Raw genomic sequence first — 27526 nt, 5'->3', positions numbered from 1 at the left:
CCCAGGCACCCCTTTTTAGTTTTCTTATGTAAAATTAACAAATCTGTAAAAGGTGACAGACATCACTTATAATGTGAAAGGTGACAGTACAAAATAATATCATGTGAAAATCTGACTGTCCTACTGAGTCCTTTATTATGACATGTATCTCTACCCTTGTTAAAACACCCTTTCTCCTAGACAGTGCCAATGTCATCAGCAGTCACCTTTCATCAATTTGCCAGAGATCTAAAATTCAATTGTGAAGAATCTATGAAAAAATTTATTTTTGGAAAACTAGTGTCAAAATGTGCTGTAAATGTAATCACTTGATGCAAACTTCATTAACATCTTTTCATGATTCATAAGAATTGCTTAAAACTATCTGAGTAAAAGATTTTTTACTCTACATGAAAATTTATATTCAGTTTCTATGAAGAACACTTTTGGACAATTTTATTATTATTGGTGTAGCCATGAGATAGAAACTTATATTTCACATTTTAGCCCATTGTAGCAAAGACTGACTGGATGTTATTAATCCCGCTTCCTGCTCCTGGCACACAGAAAGACTTCACTTCCCAGACTCCCTGGCAATCATGGGAGGGCTATGTTCCTAGGTTCTGTTGCAACAACATGGGTAGAAGAAATCTATACCTCTTCTAGGACCAATCAAGAGTCCCTCTCACTCTTTGCTCCCTGCAAACTAAGGTAAAAAAACCTTTTTTTTAATAAAAAATTTTTTTAATGTGTATCTATTTTTGAGACAGAGAGAGACAGAGCTTGAGCAGGATAGGGGCAGAGAGAGAGGGAGACACAGAATCTGAAACAGGCTCCAGGCTCTGTCAGCACAGAGCCCAACACGGGGGTGGAACCCATGAACCGCAGGATCGTGACCTGAGATGAAGTTGGATGGTTAACCAACTGAGCCACCCAGGCACCCCAGGTAAAGAAACCTTTAGATAAATTTCAAGAAAGCCTAGAAAACAGCAGTGCCTTAGATGACAAGAGCCATGATCCTTTAATAACTATACAAAAGCCCACACATCAAATATCCAAACTGTATTATGATATAGAAAGAAAAACTTAATTTTGCTAAGTTACTGAGAGGTGGGGGTTGTTTTTAAGACAGTGAGCAGGGACGCCTGGGTGGCTCAGTCGGTTGGACGTCTGACTTTGGCTCAGGTCATGATCTCGCGGTCTGTGAGTTCCAGCCCCGCGTCGGGCTCTGTGCTGACAGCTCAGAGCCTGGAGCCTGTTTCAGATTCTGTGTCTCCCTCTCTCTCTGACCTTCCCCCGTTCATGCTCTGTCTCAAAAATGAATAAATGTTAAAAAAAAAAAAGACAGCATTAATCACTCTCCCAGATACCAAACTTGCTCTGCAAAGTTTTTCTGTTGACATTATTGATTGTATATTTAAGTGGTAGGTTTGGTAGTTTGAGGAACATTTTGTGCTATTGTTCCTTTCTGGAGTTTGGTAAGTTTTATTATTGAGACCAAAAGAAATAACCAATAAAAAAAAAATAGATGTTGCTCACAATACATTATTAACTGAACTACCTTCTAATCAACCGAGGACTGTCAACTTTGCATACTTGTTCCTCCTGGATATCACTGCTCTGAACTATATCAGACTTAACTGTTCTCAAATATGTTGCTTCATTCTGTTCACAACTAAGTGATGATGATTCTCCCTGATTTTTCATCAAAGCTGATAGGTTCACAAAATAGAGAAAACTACTTCACTTCTTTCTTTTTTTTTTTTCGGATGGTCAAATACTGCAAAAAAGAAGTATAGATGTTTTTGAATTGAAATGAACTTTAAAGACTCTACAACTGTCACACTTTTCAGATGAGTGGACTGTGCTTTAAGAAAGGTTAAGGGATCTGTACAAGGACCCAGGGCTGGTTGGCAGCAGAGCTGAGAATCTCTACTATAATCTCCTGAATCACATCAATCACCTTCTTACCTGCAACTGTTTCTTAACAGCAATGTCAATCATGGGACTTCCAATACCCACAATCCATTCTAAGGGAGACTGGCCAGCCCACAGACAAACCTTGTTCAACCTGACTCACTGGAACTACCACTCCTTCCTATGTGTCTCAGGTGAGTGGTCTAAGAGTAGTCCCCAACACAAGAACAGCCAATCCATATACTGACCTATAATCCAGGTTGAGATTTGGTATAGAAAGATAAACTGGGTCATGCCCTTTGGAAACTGAAAAGGAAAACACAGAGAGCCTCAACCAGTCAGCAAAAAGTTCTGATATTAAAAATACGTATTTAGAGAGACTAATGTAAGTCAGAGCCATATACGATCACCACAAGGCCAAGTTATAAGGGGCAATGTATACAGAGATAATGGGAATTCCACCAGAGGGAGATGCTAGAACCAGGGACTTGCCAGAGCTCCCTTTGATCTGACCTACCTTGAACCATTCCAGTACCAGCCAGTAAATCCTCTGTATCTTACAGTGATCCAGATGAGAAACTGTTTCTACAACTGAAAAAAAAAATTGTATATGAAAGAGAAACACTTAAATGTATTCTTCAACTTCATGTTTGTGAGAAAATACATTATTCTATGTGGAAATAAGTCACAAAATATCAACATAAGCGTTTAAAATTGTATATATATATATTTATTATTTTTTGATGTTTATTTGTGAGAGAGAGAAAGATAGACTATGAGTTAGGGAGGGGCAGAGAGAGGGGGAGACACAGAATCCAAAGCAAACTCCAGGCTCTGAGCTGTTAGCACAGAGCCCGAACATGGGGCTCAAACTCACAGACCATGAGATCATGACCTGAGCCAAAGTCAGGCACCCCTAAAATTTTATATTTAATGTGTATCATAAATACAAGCAGAATTGAAGGGCATACAAATCGAGACTAAATATTTACTAAAATTATATCATAAAATGATAAAAAAAAAACTTTATAAAAAGAATATACATTTTGATGAGAAAAACACTAATGCTCCAATGGGATAATATGGAAAGATAATGGACTAAAAGTTCAAAAGAGAAGATGTAGAAATAACTGACTAGCATATGACAATATGTTTAACTTCACTAATAAGGAAAAAAGAAATGTCAATTACGAAACATTTTAAAATATTAAATTAGCAAATATTTATCAAATGGTAATAATATGCTGATAGTGCTTTAGTGAGTAATGTAATATAACACACTACCAATGTATTTGTAAATTGATAGAATCATTCTGGAGGGCAGTTAGGCAGTACACATCTAAAGACTTCAAAATGTTTATTCACACTGACCCAATAATCCTTATTATATAATATATGTAAATAAATGGTCAGAAATATAAGCATATATTTATGTTAAAATTACATTGGCAATTATCATACTTTATTGTAATTATTTTTATAAACTATGTTCCTCATTTATTTGTTTTGGTACCTCCAAAGCCCAGCAAAGGCATTTGATAAAATGCATAGAGGCATTTTGATAAAAATGTGAATGAACAAATTAATAAAGGAAAAATGATATTCACTATAGTATTATTTGAAACAACAAAGGATTAGAAAAAAAAGGATCTAATGAATAGTCAAATAAATTATAGTATATAAAAATAATTGGATTTACTGTATAAACATTAACATTGTGAGGTTCTATTTTTAAAAAAAATATTTATTTACTTATTTTGAGAGAGAGCACATGTGCTCCAGGGGAGGAGCAGAGAAAGAGGGAGAGAAAGAGAATACCAAGCAGGCTCCACACTGGCAGCACAGAGCCCTACACAGGGCTTGATCTCATGAACTGTGAGATCATGACCTGATCCAAAACCAAGAGTCAGATACTTAACAAATGGAGCCACCCAGGCACCCCAAAATTATAAGGTTCTTAACAATGTAAGAAATTGTTTAAAAGTAAAGTGAAGTAAAAAATAGAACATAGCACTGTATATATCATGTGTTCTCAACTATGCTAAAATATGCATGTATACATGAAGATGAAAAGAAATGCACTAATACATACATATTGGTCAAATTTGGTCAGATATTATATGTGGTCAAATTTGAGAGGTTTCTGACTTTTGCTTTCTTTTGCTTGTCAATATTTTCCACTTTTTAATGCTACTATGTATTACTTTCTTAATTAGAGCATAGCATTAAAATGTATAAATTAAATGTATTCATTTATTCATTCATTTATTTATTTTTGTAGTTTCAAGTTTTTTATTTAAATTCCAGTTAGTTAATATATAGTGTAATACTAGTTTCAGGTGTCAAATTTAGTGATTCATCACTTACATACAACACCCAGAGCTCATCACAACAAGTATACTCCTTAATACCCAACACCTATTTAACTCATTCACACACCCATCTCCCCTCTAGCAACACTCAGTTTGTTCTCTATAGTTAATAGTCTCTTTTATTGTTTGCTCTCTCTCCCTCCCCTTCATGTTCATTTGTTTTGTTTCATAAATTCCACATAGGAGTGAAATCATATGCTATTTGTCTGTCTCTGACTTATTTTATTTAGCATAATAATTTCTAGCTCCATCCACATTATTGCAAATAGCAAGATTTCATTCTTTTTTATGGCTGGGTAATATTCCAGTGTGTGTGTGTGTGTGTGTGTGTGTGTGTGTGTGTGTGTGTGTATGCATATGCATATGCACAACTTTTTTATCCATTCATTAGTCAATGAACTTTTGGCTATTGTTGATAAAATCAGGTGTATGTATCCTTTTGTATCAGTATTTTTGTATCTTTTGGATAAATATCTAGTAGTGCAATTGCTGAATCGTAGGGTAGTTCTATTTTTAACTCTTGAGGAATCTCCATATTATTTTCCAGAGAGGCTGCACCAGTTTGCATTCCCACCATCAGTGCAAGAGGGTTCCACTTCCTCACATGATCACCAATATCTTTTGTTTCCTGTGTTAATTTTAGCCATTCTTACTGGTATGAGGTAGTTTGTCACTGTAGTTTTGATTTTATTTCCCTGATAACAAGCAATGTTGAGCATCTTTTCATGTGTCTGTTAGCCATCTGAATGTCTTCTTTGGAAAAATGTCTATTCATTTCTTCTACCTATTTTTTTAACTGGGTTATTTGTCTTTTGGGTGTTGAGTTTGCTAAGTTCTTTATATATTTTGGATACTAATCCTTTATCCAATACGTTATTTACAAATATCTTCTCCCATTCCAAAGGTTGCCTTTTAGTTTTGTTGATTGCTTCCTTCATTGTACAGAAGCTTTTAATTCTGACGAAGTCCCAATAGTTCATTTTTGCTTTTGTTTCCCTCATCTCAGGAGACGTATCTAGTAAGAAGTTGCCACAACCGTTGTCAAAGAGGTTACTGCCTGTGTTCTCCTCTACGATTTTGATGGTTTCCTGTTTCACATTTAAATCTTTCATCAATTTTGAATTATTTTTGTGTATAGTGTAAGGATGTGGTCCAGTTTCATTCTTCTGCATGTTTCTGTCCAGTTTTCCCAACACCAGCCTTTTTTCCATTGGATATTCTTTCCTGCTGTGTCAAAGATTAGTTGACCATATAGTTATGGATCTATTTCTAAGTTTTCTATTCTGTTACACTGATCTATGTGTCTATTTATGTACCAGTACCATACTGTCTTGATCACTACAGCTTTGTAATATAACTTGAAGTCCAAAATTGTAATCCCTCCCTTTGCTTTTCTTTTTCAGTATTTCATTGGCTATTTAGGGTCTTTTATAGTTCCACACAAATTTTAAGATTGGTTTGTTCTGGCTCTGTGAAAAATGCTGGTGGTATTTTGATAGGCATTGCATTAAATGTATAGATTGCTTTGGATAGTATCGACATTTTAACAGCATTTGTTCTTCCAATCTACGAGCATAGAATGTTTTTCCATTTCTTTCTGTCATCTTCAATTTCTTTCATAAGTATTTTACAGTTTTCAGGGTACAAGTCTTTTACCTTTTTGGTTAGGTTTATTCCAAACTGTCTTATGGTTTTTCATGCAGTTGTGAATGGGATCGAGTCCTTGATTTCTCTTTCTCACCATCGGTGAATAGAAGTACACAGATTTCTGTAGGTTGATTTTGTAAATAGAATCCAACAGCACATTAAAAGAATCATTCAGCATGATCAAGTGGGATTTATTCCTGGGTTGCAGGGTGGTTCAGTATTCAAAAATCAATTAATATTGATACACCACATTTATTTAATAAAAGAAAGAATAAGAACCACATGATCCTTTCAATAGATGTAGAAAAAGCAATTGATGAAGTATAGCATCCATTCTTGATAAAAACCCTCAACAAAGTAGTGATAGAGGGAACATACCTCAACATCATAAAGGCCCTTTACAAAAACAAAACAAAACAAAACAAATCAACAACAACAACAACAAAACACAGCTAATATCATCCTCAATGGGGAAAAACTGAGAGCTTCTCCTCTAGTCAGGAACAAGATAGGGATGTCCACTTTCACATAATCCTAGCCTCAGAAATCAGACAACAAAAAGAAATAAAAGGCAGTGAGATCACCAAGGAACAAGTCAAACTTTCACTATTTGCAGATGACATGATAATCTACATAGAAAACCCAAAAGACTCTAACCAAAAAATTGCTAGAGTTCATATAATAATTCAGTAAAGGCATAGCATTAAAATTTGTAAGAAGACTGCCTGTAGGGCTGTGCCAGGTCTATTCAACCAATTTAACAGAATGATCAGAATTGGATTCTGAATATCTGATAAGGGATAATTGATGATGATGGTCATTAAAATCCTTTTTTTTTTTTTTTTTTACATGCTCAAAATGACAGGCAAAAAAAATCCAGGGACTTTCAGCATAGAGGAAAAAATGACATTATCAGGTGATACTTGAAAACAGCTTTTTGAGTAGTGTTAAAGGGTTGAATGATAAAGGGTAAGAATGGTGGTATTATCATCATCATTATCATCATCATCATCATCATCATCATCATTACTATTTAGAGAAAGAGAACATGAGTGAGTGAGAGAGGCAGAGGAAGAGAGAGAAAGAATCCCAAACAGGACTCACACTCACCACGGAGCCCCATGTGGGGCTCAATCCCACAACCCTGGGAACATGACCCAAGCTGAAATCAAGAGCCAGATGCTCAACCAACTGAGCCACCCAGGCATCCCATGATGGCTTTCTTATTTAATGAGATATAATATATAAAGCACATGAACAAGTGTCTAGTACATAACATGCATTCAATATATATCAATTATCTTTTCTTATTTTGCTCTTGCTAACCAATTCAGTTCCAGTCTAACCCAGAACTCTCACTGGTTTCATTGACCCCCTCCCAATGTCTCCCACCCTTCCACCCTCGGACACTGAGTCCTGTAGCAAGATATATAGAAGGCAGTGGCAGATCTATTCAAACAATTTGACAGAATGTTCAGAATTGCACTCTCTATGAATATTTGATGATTCTAATCGATAATGATAATCACTAAAAGGGGCCCCCCCTTTTTTTGGTATGTGTATTAATATGCTCAAAACAACAGACAGAAATACTCCAGAAACTTTCATCACAAAGTGATACGCAAATATCCTTCCAGAACCAGGCACCAGAAATCCTAGAAGAGGATTGGTTAGCATCATGGAGCTCAGATTTGGATCCTGGACATTATCCTTCAATGTAGTACCTCTGTGGGCACCAGTGTGTCCCTTACCATTATGTGCGCATCCTTTTGTAAATCAGCTGCTGCCCACAGTGGTTACTACTGCTTGCTACCCAGCTTTTTAGTAATGCCGGTATGATATGTCATTCCAATTACTCCACCCCTACACTTGACTGCACTATTTCTGCATGATCTGTTTTTGTGTTTCCAAGGTGTCATATTCCGTGCTTACACATCTACTCACAGATTTACAGTTAGTTGAATGTACCATTACTTTTCTTCTGTTGTGCATCAGACATTCTATGTGACTGTCCATAGATAATTATAATCTCCATTTGGATAGCTGTCTTTTAGAAATAAAATAAGCCTTATTTCTAATAACACACTGGTGGAGAAGGGAGTCATGATTAATCACACAGATGTCTCAAATATTATTCAACATGTCAGTGGTATTTGATGCCATCTGTGTCTATTCACCCAATTTGGAGCATGTAACTACGGCCAGTTGCCTTACCTTGCTTCATCATTCTAAGCTGCACCTCTTTACTGAAATTCAGTAGCAAATGACAAATGTTTAACTGAATGAAAACAAAAAGTACTTTTTTATATATTTTTTATCACGGATGACATTGTCATAATGCCACTTCTATCCACTTTCCATTTTATCTGCCTGTCCCCCATGAATTTGTTGATGCTGTTACTTGTATACCTTTGCATTGATCAGCATACAAATTTATGTCTTTCTTACAATATTTTAGGCACAGTAAGTTGTCTTTTTGGCAAACAGTAAATGTTATTGTTTTAAAATCAAGATAAAAGTCTCAAAGTTTCTCCTGAGGGCTTAGCATCCACTGTAGTGCTTATCCTTTTGTTTCTCTCTGTGGGTTCATCTATTCTCTTCCAATCCCACAGCTCTTATTACCTGGCTTGAGAAGTTGAAGTGACATTACTGAGATCCTAGGGTTAGAAGAAATGCCAGTGCCCAATTGCATACTTCTTTCTTAGTATAAGAGACCAGGGTATATATCCCCTATGGACTCACTTCATCAACTCACAGAATACTTCAGTTTCTTATCCCTAAGCCTGTAACCCCAAGTTAACTGTATCCTAAATTCTTGCCAGTTTTCCAAATATAGATACTCCAAAGGGAGTCTACAGACAAAGGAGCAATGCCTCTGAAGCCAAGAAGAAGAAAGGAGCACTCTCCTAGCAGTCATATCATCAAGAGCTTCCAGTCTATTAAGAGTGGTAGGTGTCACTGTCAAATTCCCTCACATACACGGAAAACTTTCAGATGTGGCTGGATCATGATACATACAATATCCTCTACTAGGAGAATCATTCCCTGGCAATATATCTTTAGGGTGGGTATTATGTTGTATGTAAAGCATGGTTCGTGAGTATCCTCAACATAAAACTTTTACTAAGTCAAAGCTTAAACAACTAATATGTAGGCATATTCTGCTCTCCCTGTCACATTTTTCAGATGTTGTTATAACTCCCTGAGCATAAGAATTGCTTCCCCTAGGGTGAGTTCTGGGAGGGGTATCTATTTACTGATACACTGTAGCTTGTGTCAGAAAATTGGACTTTTGGTAGATTATATTTAAATAGCCACTGCCTGCTGAAAATGTAACATCCAAGCAATTGAGTGGTCTGTGGTCAAGGCTTTAGAAAAGTGAATGGGGGCCTTGAAGAGACACAAGCCACTCAGTCAATAAATAAAGCCCCCAAAAGCTGAACAGGAGACAGCTGGCACTTTGTCATTCTGTTTTGATGGTGGTTTCATTAGATTTAGGAAAATGCCTACTTGACTTAAGCTTTTGTTGCTGAGAACTGAACGAAAGCGGTGGACACGGTATATTTACTTTGTGCTAAATGAGTACGTTTGGTGGCATACCTGATTCTGTACCAATAACCACTATGTGTACCCAGATGCGAAAATGAGTAGCTAGGTTCATAGATTAATGATAAATATGTGTAGAGAAATTAGTACCCTAGTTAGACAATCAATCCATACATGGTTTTCTTCTAACAGTTGGAATTCCTGCAAGCATGTTTCCTTGAGTTTCTATTGAAAATAATTTAGCTTTCCAATTTGCTTCTCTCACAAGTCAGAGAAAATTTACCTTGCTAAGAAAATCATACTTAAGATGATAAAGAAATACAGCGTACAGAGTAATTGAATAATCATTTATTCCTAAAAGGAGAGGGCATTTCTAAATAGGATCAGATCAATACACCTTTTAACCAAGCATTATATTTATAATATTAAGGATATGAATATGCATGAAAACTATAGGTACCCAAAGATTGTCCACAGTTGCTAATATGTTTTGACAGGACTGCAATTTTGTCATTCCTTGACAAGAGTTGGGGGCGGTCATGAAATACAAACTGTGGGCTGGCTATTTTATATGCTGTAAAAAGATAAATTGAAAGAAAAACAATCTCATTGAATCATGATCAAAAAGCATAGATCAAGGGTATTTAGTCCTTAGAAATGTGCTAGTTCTCAAAAATTCTTAAAAAAACTTAAAGTAAAGCTATTCTAAAAAAAAACTAATTCTAATTATTCATATGAATTATTCATATGAAAGGAGAAGAATTAATACTTAAGGTGAATTGTAACAGCTAGTAGATATGCATAATTATGTGTCTATCATACTGACTTCTATATGCTCTTACAAATGCAGATAAGAACATGTAGAGTTTGTTTCTTTTGCTGAATAATGTTGATTACATACTGATATTTTAAAATCATTTTACTTTCATATTGAACATCAATGTAATTTCTTTTTACCTTTTCTATCATAAAACACATAAAAGTGAAACAGCCTACAATGCATATAATATATATACAATATGAGTACAGTTGAGAACATTCCTGAGTTATGTAACGGTTAAAAGATGGAAATACTCTTTTATCAAATCTCTTTTTTCCCTCTCCCTCTGAAGTAATCAGAAAGCTTATCACTTGTCAAAATAAACATGTAAGTTTGGAAAGGGCAACAATGAAAAATGGTATACATTTCGTTTTCTGGACTAAACAACTTTAAAGGCATACTTAAATTCTTGGCCATTATTCAATTCACCTTGGTATTGACTTATCCTCGTATAAAAGGACATGATTGACAGTTGCACAATTGTGTAAAAACATTAAAACCACTACTATTCCTAATGGCTAATTTAGAGCCTCGCATTTGTCAGGCACTGTGTTAAATACTATGCACACATGTCCTCACTTATTCAACTAAACACATGACGAGGGGTTACTGTTAGTATCCCCAGTTTGTAAATACAGATATTTAAAATAAAAAGTCTAAAAAACTAGCACAATGCTGCTTGACAGAATCTAGTTAGAAATTCACAGTCTGAGGATCATATTAACTACTGTTCCATCATATGGTAGATATAATGTGCTGTAGATACAATATTTAAATGTAAATAAGTATTCACCTAAGAAATAAGCCACATTGAACTTGTTTCTGGACATAATGAAATTAAGAATACTGAGATCTAGAATCATAGAATTTTAGAATATAAGGGGCTGGAGAGGTAACCAAATCTAACAAAGTTTTAGTGATTCTGTCATGGGTCAGACATTGCCCTACACATGGTGGATATACCCTTTGAACCACACAAGGTTGAAATGCATGGGTCCATTTATATGTGGGGTTTTTTTCGACAGCTACAGTATAGGACCATACATTTTTTTCTCTTACTTTTGATTTTCTTAATAACATTTTCTTTAGCTTACTTTAGTATAAGAATATAGTGTATAATACATATAATATAGAAAAAAAATGCTCACGATGTATGTTATTGGTAAGGCTTCTGGTCAACAATAAGCTATTAGTAGTTAAGTTTTGGGGGAGTCAAAAGTTATACATGAATTTTTGACTTCATGGGGGGTGGGGGGGTGGGTGTCCCTAACCTCTATGTTGTTCGAGCATCAACTGTAGTAGGGATTTAAACAAAGTTCTGCTATCATGAATCTAATGCTACAGTTAGAAAACACAAAAATAAATAGCATGGATGATTTCAAAGAGTGATAAGGGTTATAGGGAAAAATAAAGATATATTACAAAGACAAGAGAAATTTCCCTTAGTGTGAGTAGCAAGGTACAGTCTCTCTTAGAATGCGGCATTTGGGTTGATGCTGAATAGCAAGAAGGAGTCAGTGATGGGGAGTCTGAGGGGGCTGAGTGTTCCTTCAGGGGCAATAGCCAATGCAAAGTTCTGAAGCTGGGAAGGAGTGTTGGCAGGTTCCTAGAGAAGATTGATGGCCAGTATGACTGGAACACACGGAGCAGCAGGAAAGAGGATAGATAGGGCAGGGACTGGATCATTCAGGGGCTTGTAGGCAATGAAAAGGAACTTGGATTTTATGCTAAGTAAGAGAACACTAGAGAGAGGCAGGGTGTGCACAACCTGATTTAGGTTTTAAAAATGATCTCTCTGGCTGCTCTGTAGAGGATGGATTGGAGAGGCATTAAAAAAAAAAAAAAAAAAAAAAAAAGTGGAAGCAGGGAGACCAGATGGTGGATTAGTGAAGCACTTGGTGTGAGGGATGATGGTGCCTTGGACCAGAAAAGAGAAGTGGAAAGATCAGAATATGATGTAGAAGTAGAGTCAATAAGATTTGCTTCTTTACATTGAGTTACAGTAATCTCCACGTAATCTTCACCTACTGACTTGGCCTGGCCCTCTAAGGAAATGCAGATTAAATTTAATCCCTTCAGGCATTGAAAAGCAGCGCATGTGACTTCTCTGAAATCTCATTTCCGTACTGAAGAGCCCTACTTCCCTCCAACTGTCCTCTGCTATCTTTTTAACACTCCTGAATATCCTGGACATTTGTACTGGTTACCTTTTTTGTTTGACAATGTCCCCTTTAGGGGCGCCTGGGTGGCGCAGTCGGTTAAGCGTCCGACTTCAGCCAGGTCACGATCTCGCGGTCCGTGAGTTCGAGCCCCGCGTCAGGCTCTGGGCTGATGGCTCGGAGCCTGGAGCCTGTTTCCGATTCTGTGTCTCCCTCTCTCTCTGCCCCTCCCCCGTTCATGCTGTGTCTCTCTCTGTCCCAAAAATAAATAAAAAAAAAACGTTGAAAAAAAAAATTTAAAAAAAAAAAAAAAAAAAAAAGTGGTGCCAGCACTGACTGAAGCACTTCATTGTTCCCCGACCCCTGCAAAGGACAGTGGGGCTACTGGGTCCTGGTGTACTGCATTTCTTTTAACAGAGGCTAATGCACGTGAATTACACGTTTAGTGGAGAAAAGAGGTGGGGGATATAGTTTGAAGGGTCAGAACCAGGATTATCACTTGTCATCCTATTGTTGCAGAATATCTGTGAAAGTGATTCCCTCCGGTAAAGGGAAGCAGAGCTGGGGAGGTGATGGCTTTCTCAGCAGATGACCATCTTAAGAGAAGGTGCTAAACTGATAATTAAATAAAGCTGCTTCTAAAAAGATGTGCTGGGTGTGGGGGTGCAGTGAGGAGAGCAGATAGCGAAGCAGGACAGGAGGGAGAGAAAGCAAATCAAGATTAATAATGAGGAAGCACTCTGAGGTTTTCTGTTCAAGGAATAGGGTGAGTGAAGTGGAAAATTCAGGTGAACAGAAAACAATTACTTTCAGTTGAAAGCATACGCAAACATGATTTTTGGAGTAAAGTTCTCTGGGCTCTTTAATGACCTTAATTGGTTTGACTCCTTGTTTTGCGTCAGTCACAAATAATACTCCGTGAACCAAATTTTAATCAATCACTACAAAAGCAGTGTCTTAACTATGATTTAGCTAATTTGTTTCCTTATCAGTTATTTCTGTACCATGGTTCCACAGGACATACAATAAGTCTATTAACTCTGCAACGGTCTTAGGATGTGAGAATTTGTGGCATATTAAAACTGTCTCCTAAATGCCAGATCTGATTTTCCATCTTTGTTACATTTCGTTTTTATTACTCCATGCAGAATATCGCCCTATTCTGTGAATGAGCATCTGAAATTCGGAAAAGACCATGAGATGGTGCAGAGGGACATTTTGAAGAAGAAATTAACTTAATCCCTAAGAGGAAATGTGCCATTATGAATGGCATTCCATTTATCCTCCTCATTCAAGAAAGGGGTCATTATGCACACTATTCTCTTTTCAATAAGAAAACAATAAAATCATAATAGTTAGTATTTAACTCTCATCTTTCTGATAATTTTTGCTGCAAATGTTGAGTTGCTGTTAGAAATAAATAGGAAAGCCCTGAGCAGGACCTCCACAACAGTCTTTTTGAGACCAAATAATTCTTTGATATTAGAGAACATAATCCAGGAACCAAAACAAATATATCATTAACAAGAACAATAACTGCAAAATCTCATTTTTCTATTTTCTAGGATTAGTAAGAATTTTATAGCAATTAATGCATTCATTTTTACAGCTTCCTGAAGAATAAATTTGAGCAAAAAATAATTATAAAGGCTTGCATCTTTGCATCTATTAAGACTTTACTATGTGCTAATGCCCATGCTTACTTAATGGGTTGCCTTGATGCTTTACAAACCACCATAATTCATCCTTGCCAACAGACCTAAAGAGGCAGTATTTCAAAACTTTTATAGCACAAAATCATCATCTAAAAATTTTTTTTAAAGTTTTTAACGTTTATTCATTTTTGAGACAGGACAGACAGAACAGGAGCAGGGGAGGGGCAGAGAGAAAGGTAGGGGCAGCGAAAGAGGGAGACACAGAATAGGAAGCAGGCTTCAGGCTCTGAACTGTCAGTACAGAGCCTGACGCAGGGCTTGAACTCACAAGTTGTGAGATCATGACCTGGGCTGAAGTCGGATGCTTAAGCAACTGAGCTACCCAGGTGCCCCTCATCATCTAAATTTCTTAACAGGATACCCAAGTACCACACTTCATTGTACTTTTTAAGCAATCTATGGCATCTATGTGGTAATACCAACAGCTTCACCATGCCACATCAATTCAATGTCTATATGGCAATTTGCATTTTGGCTAATGCCTTAAAGATGTGTGAGGCTGAAAATATGCTTATACAAGGAAAAAACATTGAATTTAATGTAGCTAAATATTCAAAATATTTTTGGCAAAGCTTAGCACTGAAGATTTGGAGTATTATTGTACAGATTAGAAATTAGTTGAGATTGGGGCGCCTGGGTGGCTCAGTCAGTTAAGTGTCCTACTTCAGCTCAGGTCATGATCTCACAGTTCATGAGTTCAAGCCCCGCATCAGGCTCTGTGTTGATAGCTCAGAGCCTGGAGCCTGCTTCCATTTCTGTATCTCCCTCTTTCTCTGGCCCTCCCCTACTCCTCTCTCAAAAATGAATAAAGATTTAAAAAAATTAAAAAAAAAAGACATTTAGTTAAGATTTACAAAATAAAGAGTATTTTGTAATACTCAGTTAAAGAATTTTGTTATTTAACCTAGACTGGGACCATTTTTATTTAACCTTTTATGAATAAACTGGAGGGAGTTCATGAGTTATGGATAACATTAAGCTCTGCCAGTTAGAGAAAAGAGAAACTGATGAGAGTGTGGTGTAGCAAGATAACGTGATACCATGAGATGGCATAAAAGTGGCAATCAAGTTCCTGTGGGAGCAAGTGAAAAGCATGCATTTAGCTATCAGTTATATCCTTTAAAAATACTAGAACTGAATATCTCTGTGGAATATTTATCTAAGACATTGTAACAGTTCCTTCCATAACCAAAAATGTAAAAAAAAAAAAAAGTAAAGTCAAAGAGCAAACATTGTTTTACTCATTTAAATAAGACCTGTCCTTTACTGAAATGGCACATAAGGCAGTAGGTAACTATTGTTCTGCTAACATACATACATACATACATACATACATACATACATAAAATAGCAGTGTGTTAGAAGTAGAATACACAGTTTCCAGTCTGGCCTCAATTGCTTCTTCTTTCATTCAATAAATCATTCATTTAGCCATTCATTCAAAACAAGATTTATTAAGTATTTATTATAAGTCAGACACTCCACTGGGTACAGGAAGGGATTGTGTAGATGATGAAATTACATTTCCTACCCTAAAAGATCTCATAATCTAATAGGGGAAATATACAAATAGCAAATGATTATAATGTGATACATTAACTGATTAAACATAAATTTCTGGAGCAAATGTAATGCATAAGAGATGAAAAGATTTCAGAGAAGGACAGGAGATATTTTGCTAACAGTTCAGTGTGGTCAAATGTAAGGTGCAGGAAGAATGGAAGAGTGGCAGTAAAATGAGATACAGCAGAGAGAAGTTAGATTACAAGCAACCAGCTGGACCAGGCTAAGGTATGTGCATGTTTGTTATAATATCTTTAAGGCAATTAAAAGTCATAGAAAAATTTAAGGAAAAATTGGCAAGTGGCAATTGTTAAATTCATATTTCAAACAGATCAATACAGTTATGGGGACTAAAGTAGATGATATTCAAATCAGGAGAAAAAAGGACAAATTAGGATACTACTGGAAAGATTAGGGTAAAAAATAAGGATGTTTTATGAAAATGAGAAGAAAATTGACAAGATTTGATTATTATTATTATTTGATTATTATTTGATTATTATTATTTGATTTGATTATTGGAATGGGAGATAAAGAAGAAGTCAAGAATGAGCCACATGTCTCAGTTGGGCAACTGGGTAGATTATGAAAATAATACTCACCCAATTAGGAAGAATGGGTTTATTTTAAATTATTTGAGGGCCTATTGATTTCAGAGTCTTTGTAGCCTCCAAAAGTACAATAAATATTTGAGTGCATACAAAAGCCTAGACATAAAAATAGGTATCTATGCTGCAGACAGAATTCTTAAAATGTATATCACAGTTATAGTCAGGAGTTTGAATAAGAATAAGACTTGGGCGCCTAGGTGGCTCAGTCCATTGAGTGTCCAACTTTGACTCAAGTCATGATCTCGCACTTTGTGGGTCTGAGCCCTGCATCTGGCTGTGTGCTGACAGCTCAGAGCCTGAAGACTGCTTTGGATTCTGCATCTCCCTCTCTCTCTCTGCCCCTCTCCAACTCACTCTCTGTCTCGGTCTCTCAAAAATGAATAAACATTAATGTTTTTTTAAATAAAAATGAGACTAGAAGATTGTCTAGTGATGGAATTTTGAGTGTCCTCAGCACTCTACCAACAATAACACTATATTACAGATACAAATGTGAATATGAACATATTTTTTTCAATTTCACATTGAAATTTCATACAAAGTACTTCTCAGGTAATATAATTAAAGTGATCAAAAACAGAAAGACCTATAGAAAATTCTCAAGTCTTTGAAAATTAAACAATACACTTCTACATAACTCATGTTATGTCAAAGAGGAAATTTCTACGGAAATTGGAAAGTATTTTGAACTAGGGCACCTGGGTGGCTCAGTCAGTTGAACGGTCAGCTCTTGGGTTTCAGCTCAGGTCATAATCCCACAGTTTATGAGATCAAGCCCCATGTCAGTGCCTGCACTGATGCCACACAGAGCCTGCTTAGGATTCTCTCTCTTCCCCTCCCCCACTCATGTGCACGCACACGCATACACTCTCTCTCTCTCTCTCTCTCTCAAAATAAATAAATGAAGTTTTTAAAAATAAAATATTTCAAACTGAGTGAAAATGAAAATACAACATAGCAAAATGTGTAGGATACAGCTAAAGCAATATTTACAGAGAAATTTATAGTGTTAAATGCTATATTAGTTAAGTAGAATGTTCTCCATCAATAACTTAGGTTTCCCCTTTAAGAAATTAGAAAAAGAAGAGCAAGATGAACACAAATTAAGCAGAAGCAAGTAAATAATAAAAATAGTGGAAATCAATGAAATTAAAAACCAAAAATAGAAAAAAAGATAAAAATAGAAATTGGTACTTTGAAAAATCACTAAAATTGATAAACCTCTAACTAGACTAATAAATAAAGAGAGAGACGAAGAAAGAGAGGGAGGGAGGGAGGAGAAAGAAAATACAAATTATAAATATCAGGAATAAAAGAGGTGATATCACTACAGACTCTAGAGACTGAACAGTATAATAAGAGAATACTAGAAACAATCTGTATGTATACATTCAAAAACATAGATGAAATGGGCCAATTTCTTTAAAGACACAAACTACCAAATCTCACTTAAGAAGAATAAATAACCTGTATCTATTAAATTGAATTGGTAGTTAAAAATCTTCCAAAACAAGCAAGGCTCAGAATTTTTTTTTACTGTTGAATTCTATTACATATTTGGGGAACAAATTGAAACAATTCTGTACAATTTCTTCCAGAAAATAAAACAGGAGATAACAAGTCACAACTCATTTTATGAGGCAAGCATACCCTAATTCTAAAATTGAGCAGGCATTACAGGAAAAGAAAACTATAGATCAATATACCTTCTGAATGAAGACTCAAACATCATCAGCAAAATATTAGCAAATTAAATCCAGTAAATATAAAAAAAAATTAATAAATCAAGACCAAGTGGGTATGCTTTTCCAGAAATGCAAGCCTGGTACAATATTCAAAAATCAAACAATATAATTCACCATATTAACAGACTAAATAAGAAAAACCATATGATCATCTTAATAGAGAAAAACTTGCTGATAAATTTCAACATTCATTTGTGATAAAAGTCTCAGCAAACTAGGAATCAGAAAATTCCTCAACCTGTAAAAGGGTGTCTTGAAAAAAACAGAAGCTACCACGATAGATAAGGATGAAAAACTTAATGTATTCTCCTTAAGATCTAGAACACGGCAAGGAATGTCTTCACTTATCACTTCTATTCAATATCAGACTAGAAGTCTTACCTAATGCAATAAGGCAAGGAAAAAAATGAGCAACATACAGCTTGAAAAGATGAAATAAAATCTGTCTTTCTCAAAAATCTATACAAAACATACTAGCAAATGAGCTTAATGAAGTTGCAGGATACAAGGTCAATATACAAAAATCAATTTTATTTTTGTAAGCTTGCAATGAGTTTGAAATTTTTAATTCCATTTACAATAGCACTGAAAAATAAAATATTTAGATATAAATCTAAAAACATAATCTGAATGTCTGTATGTTAAAAATTATATAATACTGATGAAATAAATAAATACAAATAAATGTATAGATATGCTATATTCATGTGTTAGAAGAGTGAATATTATTAATTCTCTCCAATTTAATCCATGGATTAAACACAGTATAAATTAAAATTCTAGCAGACTTTTTTTTAGATGCCACATTGATTCTAAAGGAACTAGAACAGCTGAACTATTCCGAAAAAGAACTAAACTCTAGGAATCACACTACCTAATTTCAGGACTTACCATAAAATTACATTAATCAAAGAAGTGTGCTGTTGGTGAAGGATAGACATATAGATCAATGGAACAAAATAGCTTGGAAACAGGCCCTTACAAATACAGACAATTGGTTTGTGACAAATATGTAAAGGCAATTCAGTGAAGTAAGTAAGTAAGGTTAATCTTATCGACAAATTGGTGCTAGAATAATTGAAAATCAACAGGCAATCTTGTATCTCATACCTTACGTGAAAATTAATGCAAAACAGATCATTGACCCAGATGCAAATACAAAATAATAAAACGTCTAGAAGAAAATATAAGAAAAGATCTGAATGATTTTGGGTTTGTTGATGAGTTTTTAGATTCAACACCAAAAGCGCAATGTGTAAAAGAAATATTGATAAATTAAACTTTGTCTATATTGAAATTTTTTGCTCTGGTAAATACACAGTTAAAAGAATGAAAAGAAGAACCACTGACAAGGAGAAAACACTTGCAAATCACATTTCTGACGAAGAACTTGTATTCAGACTATAAAACAAATTCTCCAAACACAACAGTAATAAAACAAACAACCCAATAAAACAAATTGGCAAAAGATTCGAACAGGCACTTCACCAAAAAGAATATATGAATGGCAAATAAACACATTAAGAGATAGTTAATTAGGTAAATGCAAATTAAAACTGTGTGATACTACCCATTCTTCTTAAAAGGTGGGGGGGGGGCGGAATAGCACTACCAAGTTTTGACAAAGATGCAAAACATCTGGAGCTCTCATACATTGCTGATGGGAATTAAAAACAGTACAGCACTCCAGAAGATAGCTCGGCAGTTTCTCATAAACTTAAACATATATGTACCATATGACCCAGCAATCTCACTTCTAGTTATTAGCTCAAAAGAAATGGAAACTGAGTTTCATGCCAAAACCTGTACATAGATATTTAGAGCAATTTCTTTTTTCATAATTATCCATATGTCCTTCAAATGGTAAATAAAGAAACAGAACGTGGTACATCCATACAATGGAATACCGATCAGCAATAAAAAAGGAACAAACATGTAGCATAAGTGGATCTTACATTTTACTAAATGAAAGAAACCAGATCCCAAAGACTATAAACAGCATGATGTCGCTTATATAATACTCCGGAAAAGCAAAAATATACACATAGAAAATAGGTAAGTTGGGAATAGGAAGGTACAGCACATTAATTATGAAGAAGCAACATGAGAGAATCTTGGGGGTGATGGAACTCTTCTGTAAGAAAATCTGTTGATGGATGTCTGACTCTATGTCTTTGTCCAAAACTCATGGAACTGTATACCAAAAAGAGTGAGTTTTATTATATGCGAATTTTAAAGATCAACTAGGATGTTGGGGAAACTCAAGAAGGAATGCCAACTGTAACAATGACATGAACTTTATTAAACATAAATTACACAGCCGCACTGAAAGATGTGGGAAAGAAAGTTGTCCTAAGAAACTTGGACAAAAAGTATTTTGAGCAATACCATAAAGGCTAAAATAAAAGATCTGTGCAAAAACTATGGTCTAGTTGTTAAATATACCATTCACAAGAGTATGTTTAGAATTTATGTAATTAGAGTACTTGTATATTAGGCTTGAACAAATAAGTACATATTTTGAAGATGAGAGCCAGGTTGCTAATTTCCAAAGAAATAAATTACAAATAAAGAAAAAGAGAAGGATAGCATGAACACTGGAGTGCGGAAGTCACATCTATCAGTATGGAATCATGGATTTAAGACAGATCCATAGAGAGGCACAGAATACAGAGGTAGATGCTAGACAGTTAACAAAGATGTATGTCTACACCTAAGTTAGTATACATACATGTACTAGAAATAGCTCTATCCACTGAAAAGTATTAGAAGCAGTGGCAGTCCCATGGCATTGAGCACAACTGGTATCTGGATTTCTTGGTTTCTAAATACTATTCTTCAACCAAAGCAACCAGAGGTCCTTGGAGAAGAGGTTGTTTCCAAGGATAGGGCAGGAAATATACAAGAGGAACCTGAAGCATCTGGTATTAGGAAGGTAAAAATTATTAGCAAATTAATGCAAAAAAATGTTTAAGAATGAGGGTGTATCCTCCCATTGGCTCCTATTGCTATAATCAGAACAACATTAGGGACAAAATAAATAATAATAGTATTGGGTTATATCTCAGAAATAAAATGAATATCCGTGAGTCCATGCTGATATAAATAAAAATGTGAATAAATGAGTTAAAAGGTATAATGTTTCCTTACAGAAGAACTATAATTAATAACTGAGGAGAATAGAAAAGTCACCATTGGAACTGCATGGTAATAATTGATGCAGGCAGGATTCACCTGTGGATCCTAAAAGTAGTGATAAAAATTTAATCAGAAACAGGATATTTACAGATTCTCAAAGTATATTCCTCCAAATATTTATTAATCACACAGGGGGAAAATAACAAGCTTACAGTAGAAATACTGGCATACACCACTTTAACCAAATGGTCACGATCAGCATCACAAGTCATGGATATCAACATCATTTACTTCCTGACTTGATGCACTGAGAAGGATACATCACCCCTGTAGCATTCTTTCCAAAAATGCATAATCTTGATCTAATCATGAGAGCACATCTGACAAACATAAATAAAAGAATATTCTACATATATATCCACCAGTACCTTTTAAATATGTTAAAGTCATGAAAGACGAAGTCATCAGGTAGAAGAGACTAAGGAGACATGATAACTAATCACATTGTGGGATCCTGGATTGGATCCTGAAACAAAGGAGGACGTTTAAAGGACTAGTGAAATCTGAGTAAGATGTGTAGTCTAATTACTAGTATTATTCCAATGTTCATTTCTTAGCTTTGACAAACATATGAGGATTCGGCATGATGTTACCCAGACTCTCCTTTAGTTATTAGATACAGGCATCCTCTGTCACACTTTTGCAACTCCTGTGTAAATCTAAAATTATCGCAAAATTAAAAATTAGGAGGAAGTACTATTGAGGATGTGGAACGATGGGAATCCATACACTGATATTCATCAGCAGCATAAAATTAAATTGTTACAAATACTTTGAAAAATGATTTAACAGCTTCTTCTTAAAATAACCCTATAGATGCTGTATTTTGCAATAATTCCACTTCTAGGGATATACCATGTCATACAGATTTGTATACATATGTGCTCCAAAAGATTTATACAATAATGTGCTTGGTAACATTATTAAATACAGCAAAAAGCTGGAAACAAGCCCAGTGTCCATCAATAGTAGAATGGTTATGGGGTGCCTGGGTGGCTCAGTTGGTTGAGTGTCTGACTTCAGCTCAGGTCATGATCTCATGGTTTGTGAATTTGAGCCCTGCGTCAGGCTCACTGCTGTCAGTGCAGAGCCTGCTTCAGATCTTCTGTCCCCTCCCGTCTCTCTCTCTCTCTCTCTCTCTGTTTCTCTCTCTCTCTCTCTCTCAAAAAAAAAAAAAAGAATAAACATTTATTTTTTCAAAAAATGAGTAGAATGGATATATTCTGGTATGTTCATACAGTGAAATACTACACAGCAATGGAAATGAATGGGTGGCTGTTACATGGGACAACATGGCTGAGTCTCATAAGGATAATGTTGAGTGGAAACAGCTAGACACAAAATAATATGCATTGCATGTTTTCATTTACATGAAATTCAAAATGAAGCAAACTATGGTGTTACACATCAGTCTAGTGGCTCTCATAAAGGAGAAGGAAAGATCTCATGATTGGAAGAGGACACAACAGATGCTTCTGGGATACTGGTTATTTTTCACTTCTTGAGGTGGATAGTGGTACGCATGTATTCATTTTGCAATTTCATCAACCTGTACACATAAGGTCTGGTCTATATGCATGCATATTATACATTTTAATAAAAGTGAAGTTTTTTGTTTGTGTTTGTTTTTGTTTTAAGACAAAGGATTCTTTGGCTGCTCTGTTGTGAATAGAACCTTAGGGATGGTAGAGTGGGAGTAGGGTGATCAGTTAGGAGAGAATTACACCTTACAAAAAATAAAAATATTTCATTTACAAGTCTTTTTAAGGGAAAGATGAGATACTGGACCACAATAGCATCTAAACAATGAAAGGTGATCTCAAAGTGTTCTGAAGTCCTAATGTTCTTCAGGCGTGGGTTAAGATAGATGAATCCTTGTTAAGCATAAATGTTAAAATATCAAGAATAACTAATAAGGAAATAAAAATATATTTTATTCAGGCACCTGGGTGGCTCAGTTGGTTGAGTGTCTCACTTCGGCTCAGGTCATGATCTCACAGTCTGTGAGTTCAAACCCTGCATCAGGCTCACTCCTGTCAGTGCAGAGGCCTCTTCAGATCCTTTCCTCCCTCCTCTGCCCCTCTCCCACTCACATGCTTGCACTCACTCTCTCCTCCTCTCTCTCAAAAATAAATAAACATTTTTTTAAATATATATTATTATTCTAAAGAGGTAGAGGAGAAAAATGGAATGAGAAAACAAACCTTAATAAACCAAGGGGGAAAAAAAGCATTGAAAAGCAAGACAACAAGAAAACACAGAATAAGATAGTAGAAACATATCCAAATATCAGCAAACATAAAACTGGTTGAACTGACTTCCTTTCAAAGGAGAGAAGGATTTTCAGCGTGGGGAATAAATCTAGTCTTATGCTGTTTCCAAAGAGACACACCTAAAATGTAAGCTGTTAAAAGGTTGAAAGTAAAAGGATGCAAAAGAGATACTAAGGAAATATCAGCCCAAATAACACTATGGGATCTATTCCAATTTTATGCCAAAGAAAGAATTAGTAGAGATTAAAAAGACGAGGGTTACACCTTGATAAAAGATTGAACATTAAGAAGACCAATGTATTCAAAACTTGGGGCTTATAAAATAGCTTAAAAATTGCGCACGTACACACACACACACACACACACACACACACAACCAGAACCACAGAAAGAAGCAGATGCCTCACCACCATCGGGAGAGGTTTCAACACACCTCTCCATATTATTCTTAGGTAAAGCAACACAAAAACTTGTTGACAAAGAATACAACAAACTTGATTTGAGGACATATATAGAATCCTGGGTCTGTAACTGGAACATTCCCATTCTTTTCAGGCACACATGAACCATATTTTAAAGGTACAGGAGAGGCAAATACTAGATAATCCTCCACTAATTTCAAAGAATATAGATCATGTAGGATGTGGACTCTGCCTACAGTCGAATTGCTACAAACCAGAGCAAAGATATATTTTAAAATAAAAATAATACTTCTAAAAATTCATTGATCAAAGAAGAAATTATAACAAATAATAATTTTGAACTGAACAATGAAAATATTTTATATCAAACTTTGAGATGCAGTGCAAAGTAGAAACTTAAGGGAAATTTTAGTCTTAAATGTTCTGAATGCATGAGGCTAAAATAACTAGCAAAAAAACGATTTGAAATAGTAAGTACAGTGTGATACAACTAAATCAGTTATGAGCAGAAGTCAGTGGGGAGGAAGCAGTAGGAGAAAAGGAAAGAGACTCGAGAGAGAAGGATTTTGCCATTATTTTTATTATTTGTGGAAAATGCTGACTTTCTATAGAACAGCTGATTGCTGAAGAGAAGTTGCAGGAATGAAAGTGTCCCTGCCTTTAAAGGAGACTACACAAATAAAAATAAAACAGTGACGATTAGTCAGTAGGAGCAGAGAATTGCAAATAAAGCCTGAAGGGTCCTAGCTGAGTTGTAGTGTTTGGAACTTATAAGACAAGGCAGCCCTCACCTGCAGCCATCCAGACAGAAAACAATCAACTGCTTGCCCCCATGGATGAGTGCAGGGGAAAAAAATGTGTGTCTTTAAGGGAGATTCCACTTTCAGATAAAATAGAAGATAGGAGGAACCTTCTATGAAAAAGCTGGACAGGTGGGAAGTTGTGTTTACCATGATTCAGAGGTATCAGAGGAAGGAAAGAAAATGGTTGGGAGGAGATAAGAAGTGGGATAATGAATCTGCGAAGAATTGGATGATAGTCCTAGACTGAGTGTACCTTAAGGGAACAATCAGCAAAGACTTTCATATGGACCTTGGCCAAAGAAAGGAGAATGTAAGGCATGAGGCATTTTTCCTCTGTAAGCTTCTAAATAAAACTCAGGAAACTTGTATTAATGCTCCTGTAGGCTAAAGCTCCAAAACTGCTGCAAGCTTGGTTATTCTGGCAAAATGTAGCATTTGGCCAAGGTCTAATGAAGCACTGTCAAAAAATGATTAAGGACTTTCTGAAATTCTTCTGGCAAAAAGGTAGCAAATCATAGGAGTCCAGCAACTCAGAATCAACTGGAGCCTTACTTGATCATACATCAGAGGAATCCACCCCTGTTGCATAGGTAATGATTTAATTGGTTTCTACAAACTTTTCCTGGGGTGGATCTCTGGCAAAAGTTGATTCTGGCTTCAACTGATGGAGCCAGGTTGGGCTGTTCTAACACTTAAAAGTTGTGTGGTCTAGATAGAAGTACTAAAAAGTTCATAGCTTCTTTTTCTTCATATTAAAATTGTGAAAATGATACAAGGTTCATGAGATCCTTATCTGTAATATAGAAAAATGCCTAGCACAATAGACATATACCACATTGTAGGTACTTTATATATTGGAACTCATCATTGTTATTATTGCTTATTGCAGATTACTACCGTGTCTGTAAATTACAAGCACACTTAAGTGATTTTAAAATCACTAGTCCTTTATCACACAGGTACGTGACAACAACTTCCTCCTAGCTGAATCCACCAGATCATGACTTTACTTGCTTTAGTGCATCCTGTTGACCAGTTTTAGCTACCTCTTCAAAGTCGACTCCTGTTATCCACATTGATACTGCCCAATGTCTTCCCCAGGGGATGTGGGGACAGGGAGTAGGACAGCAGACAGCCTTTAATGCCATCCTTTATATGCTTGCTTTAATTCTTTCATGTTGCTCTCTGCTTTCCTCTCTTCTTTCCTACTCTTGATTCATACATTGATCAAACATTTGTTGAGTGGCAAGGTACTAGGTTGGACAATAGGGATACAGAGTTGACAAAGGCACAGTCATGCCCTGAGGGATATCACAGTCCAGTGGGAGAAATAGATGTGAGCAGATAACCACAGTGCAATCAGATAGGTGGTAATGGAAGGGTTTCCAAGGTACTTTGAAAGCACAAATGATGAGGCACCTAACTCTTCTGGGACAGGCAGAGAAGGTTTCACAGAACCATCTGAGCAACTTTTAAAAGGACAATTACAGGGCCACCAGTCCATGAAGTGGCAATGTTGATGGGGAAGAAAGAGAGAGTTACTACAGTTTAAGGGGTTGGGTAGATGAAGGAGGGATTCCAACAGAGAAAAGCACGGACATTGGCTTAGCTATAAGATTTTAAGGGAGGCTTAGGGGAAAAAATGGAATGAAATTCAGGGAAAAATAAAATAATATTTCTCAAATACTTTATGGGATTAAAGCAAAAACAGTTTCTTTTCCACAAATGCCTGAGATTGCTCAAGGCAAGAGCATATGTGTTCACTGTAATTCCTACTGAAAAGATGAAATCTTTGAGATTCATGTCATATTTTATAGAGATGCTGTGGTAAACAAAAATTATCAAGGCACATCTAAGCATCATCCAAGAAAGAAGGTTCAGTTTAGTTTGAAGTAAACACATTTTCTCTTACCTTTTTTTTCTGCCTTCTCCTTGTGAAGCAGTTCAGTAGGTGACAGCACTCTCCTCTCCTTGCAAAAGTGTCCTTGTATTGTAAAGAAAGGACAAGAACTATGGCAATCCAGTGTCTCTATTTGCATCTATAATGTCCTTATATACATTTCAAGACTAGGGAAAACACTTTTTTTTAGTTCTCAAGTTTGTTACCATCCAGTGTATTCTTAGCTTCAGGAGTAGAACCCAGTGATTCATCTCTTACATGACATCCAGTGCTCATCCCAAAAAGTGCCCTTCTTAATGCCTCTCACCCATTTAACCCACCCCTACTCCCATCAACCCTCAGTTTGTTCTCTGTATTTAAGAGTCTCTTATGATTTGCCTCCCTCTCTGTTTTTATCTTATTTTTCCTTCCCTTCCTCTATGTTCATCTGTTACATAATTTCTCAAATTCCATATATGATTGAAATCATACAATATCTGGGAAAACATTTTAAAAAAATCTCTCACCACCTCATTTGCCTCAACAAAAAGTAACATCATGGCAAACTAAGCCCAACCAAGTGAGGGCAATCTCCTGACTTCTTCCTTTAACTCACCATTGCAAGACCAGTGGATTACCTAGGAGTTGCTGCTGGGAAAAGCTTCCCTCAATAATTATTAGGGACACAACCATATTTGAGGATAACAGAGAAAAAAAATGTTCTGAGGGTGTTGAAGTGCAAGAGGAGTATATTAACTGAGGTGAAAAATGGAGAAATTATTTTTTGACAACTCTATCAAGTCCCTTCCTTTCCCCTAGATTCTCCCCCGAGCTCTTACACCCTACACATTTCCTGTGGGCTTCCATCATTTCCTCA

The 27526-nt window shown here is 35.8% G+C and overlaps 1 long non-coding RNA gene across 1 annotated transcript; it reads left to right on the top strand.

The window, feature by feature from the left end:
* The first annotated feature begins 616 nt into the window (after window positions 1–616).
* On the top strand, window positions 617–27526 carry LOC131507245 (uncharacterized). The gene is made up of 3 exons (XR_009259408.1): window positions 617–690; window positions 1971–2090; window positions 27469–27526. It is a non-coding gene; the product is annotated as an uncharacterized LOC131507245 (long non-coding RNA).

This window comes from Neofelis nebulosa, chromosome 3, assembly GCF_028018385.1.
Source record: "Neofelis nebulosa isolate mNeoNeb1 chromosome 3, mNeoNeb1.pri, whole genome shotgun sequence".
NCBI classification, from domain to species: domain Eukaryota; kingdom Metazoa; phylum Chordata; class Mammalia; order Carnivora; family Felidae; genus Neofelis; species Neofelis nebulosa.
The sequence above is the reverse complement of the archived record's forward strand: the minus strand, read 5'-3'. Positions and strand labels throughout refer to the sequence as shown.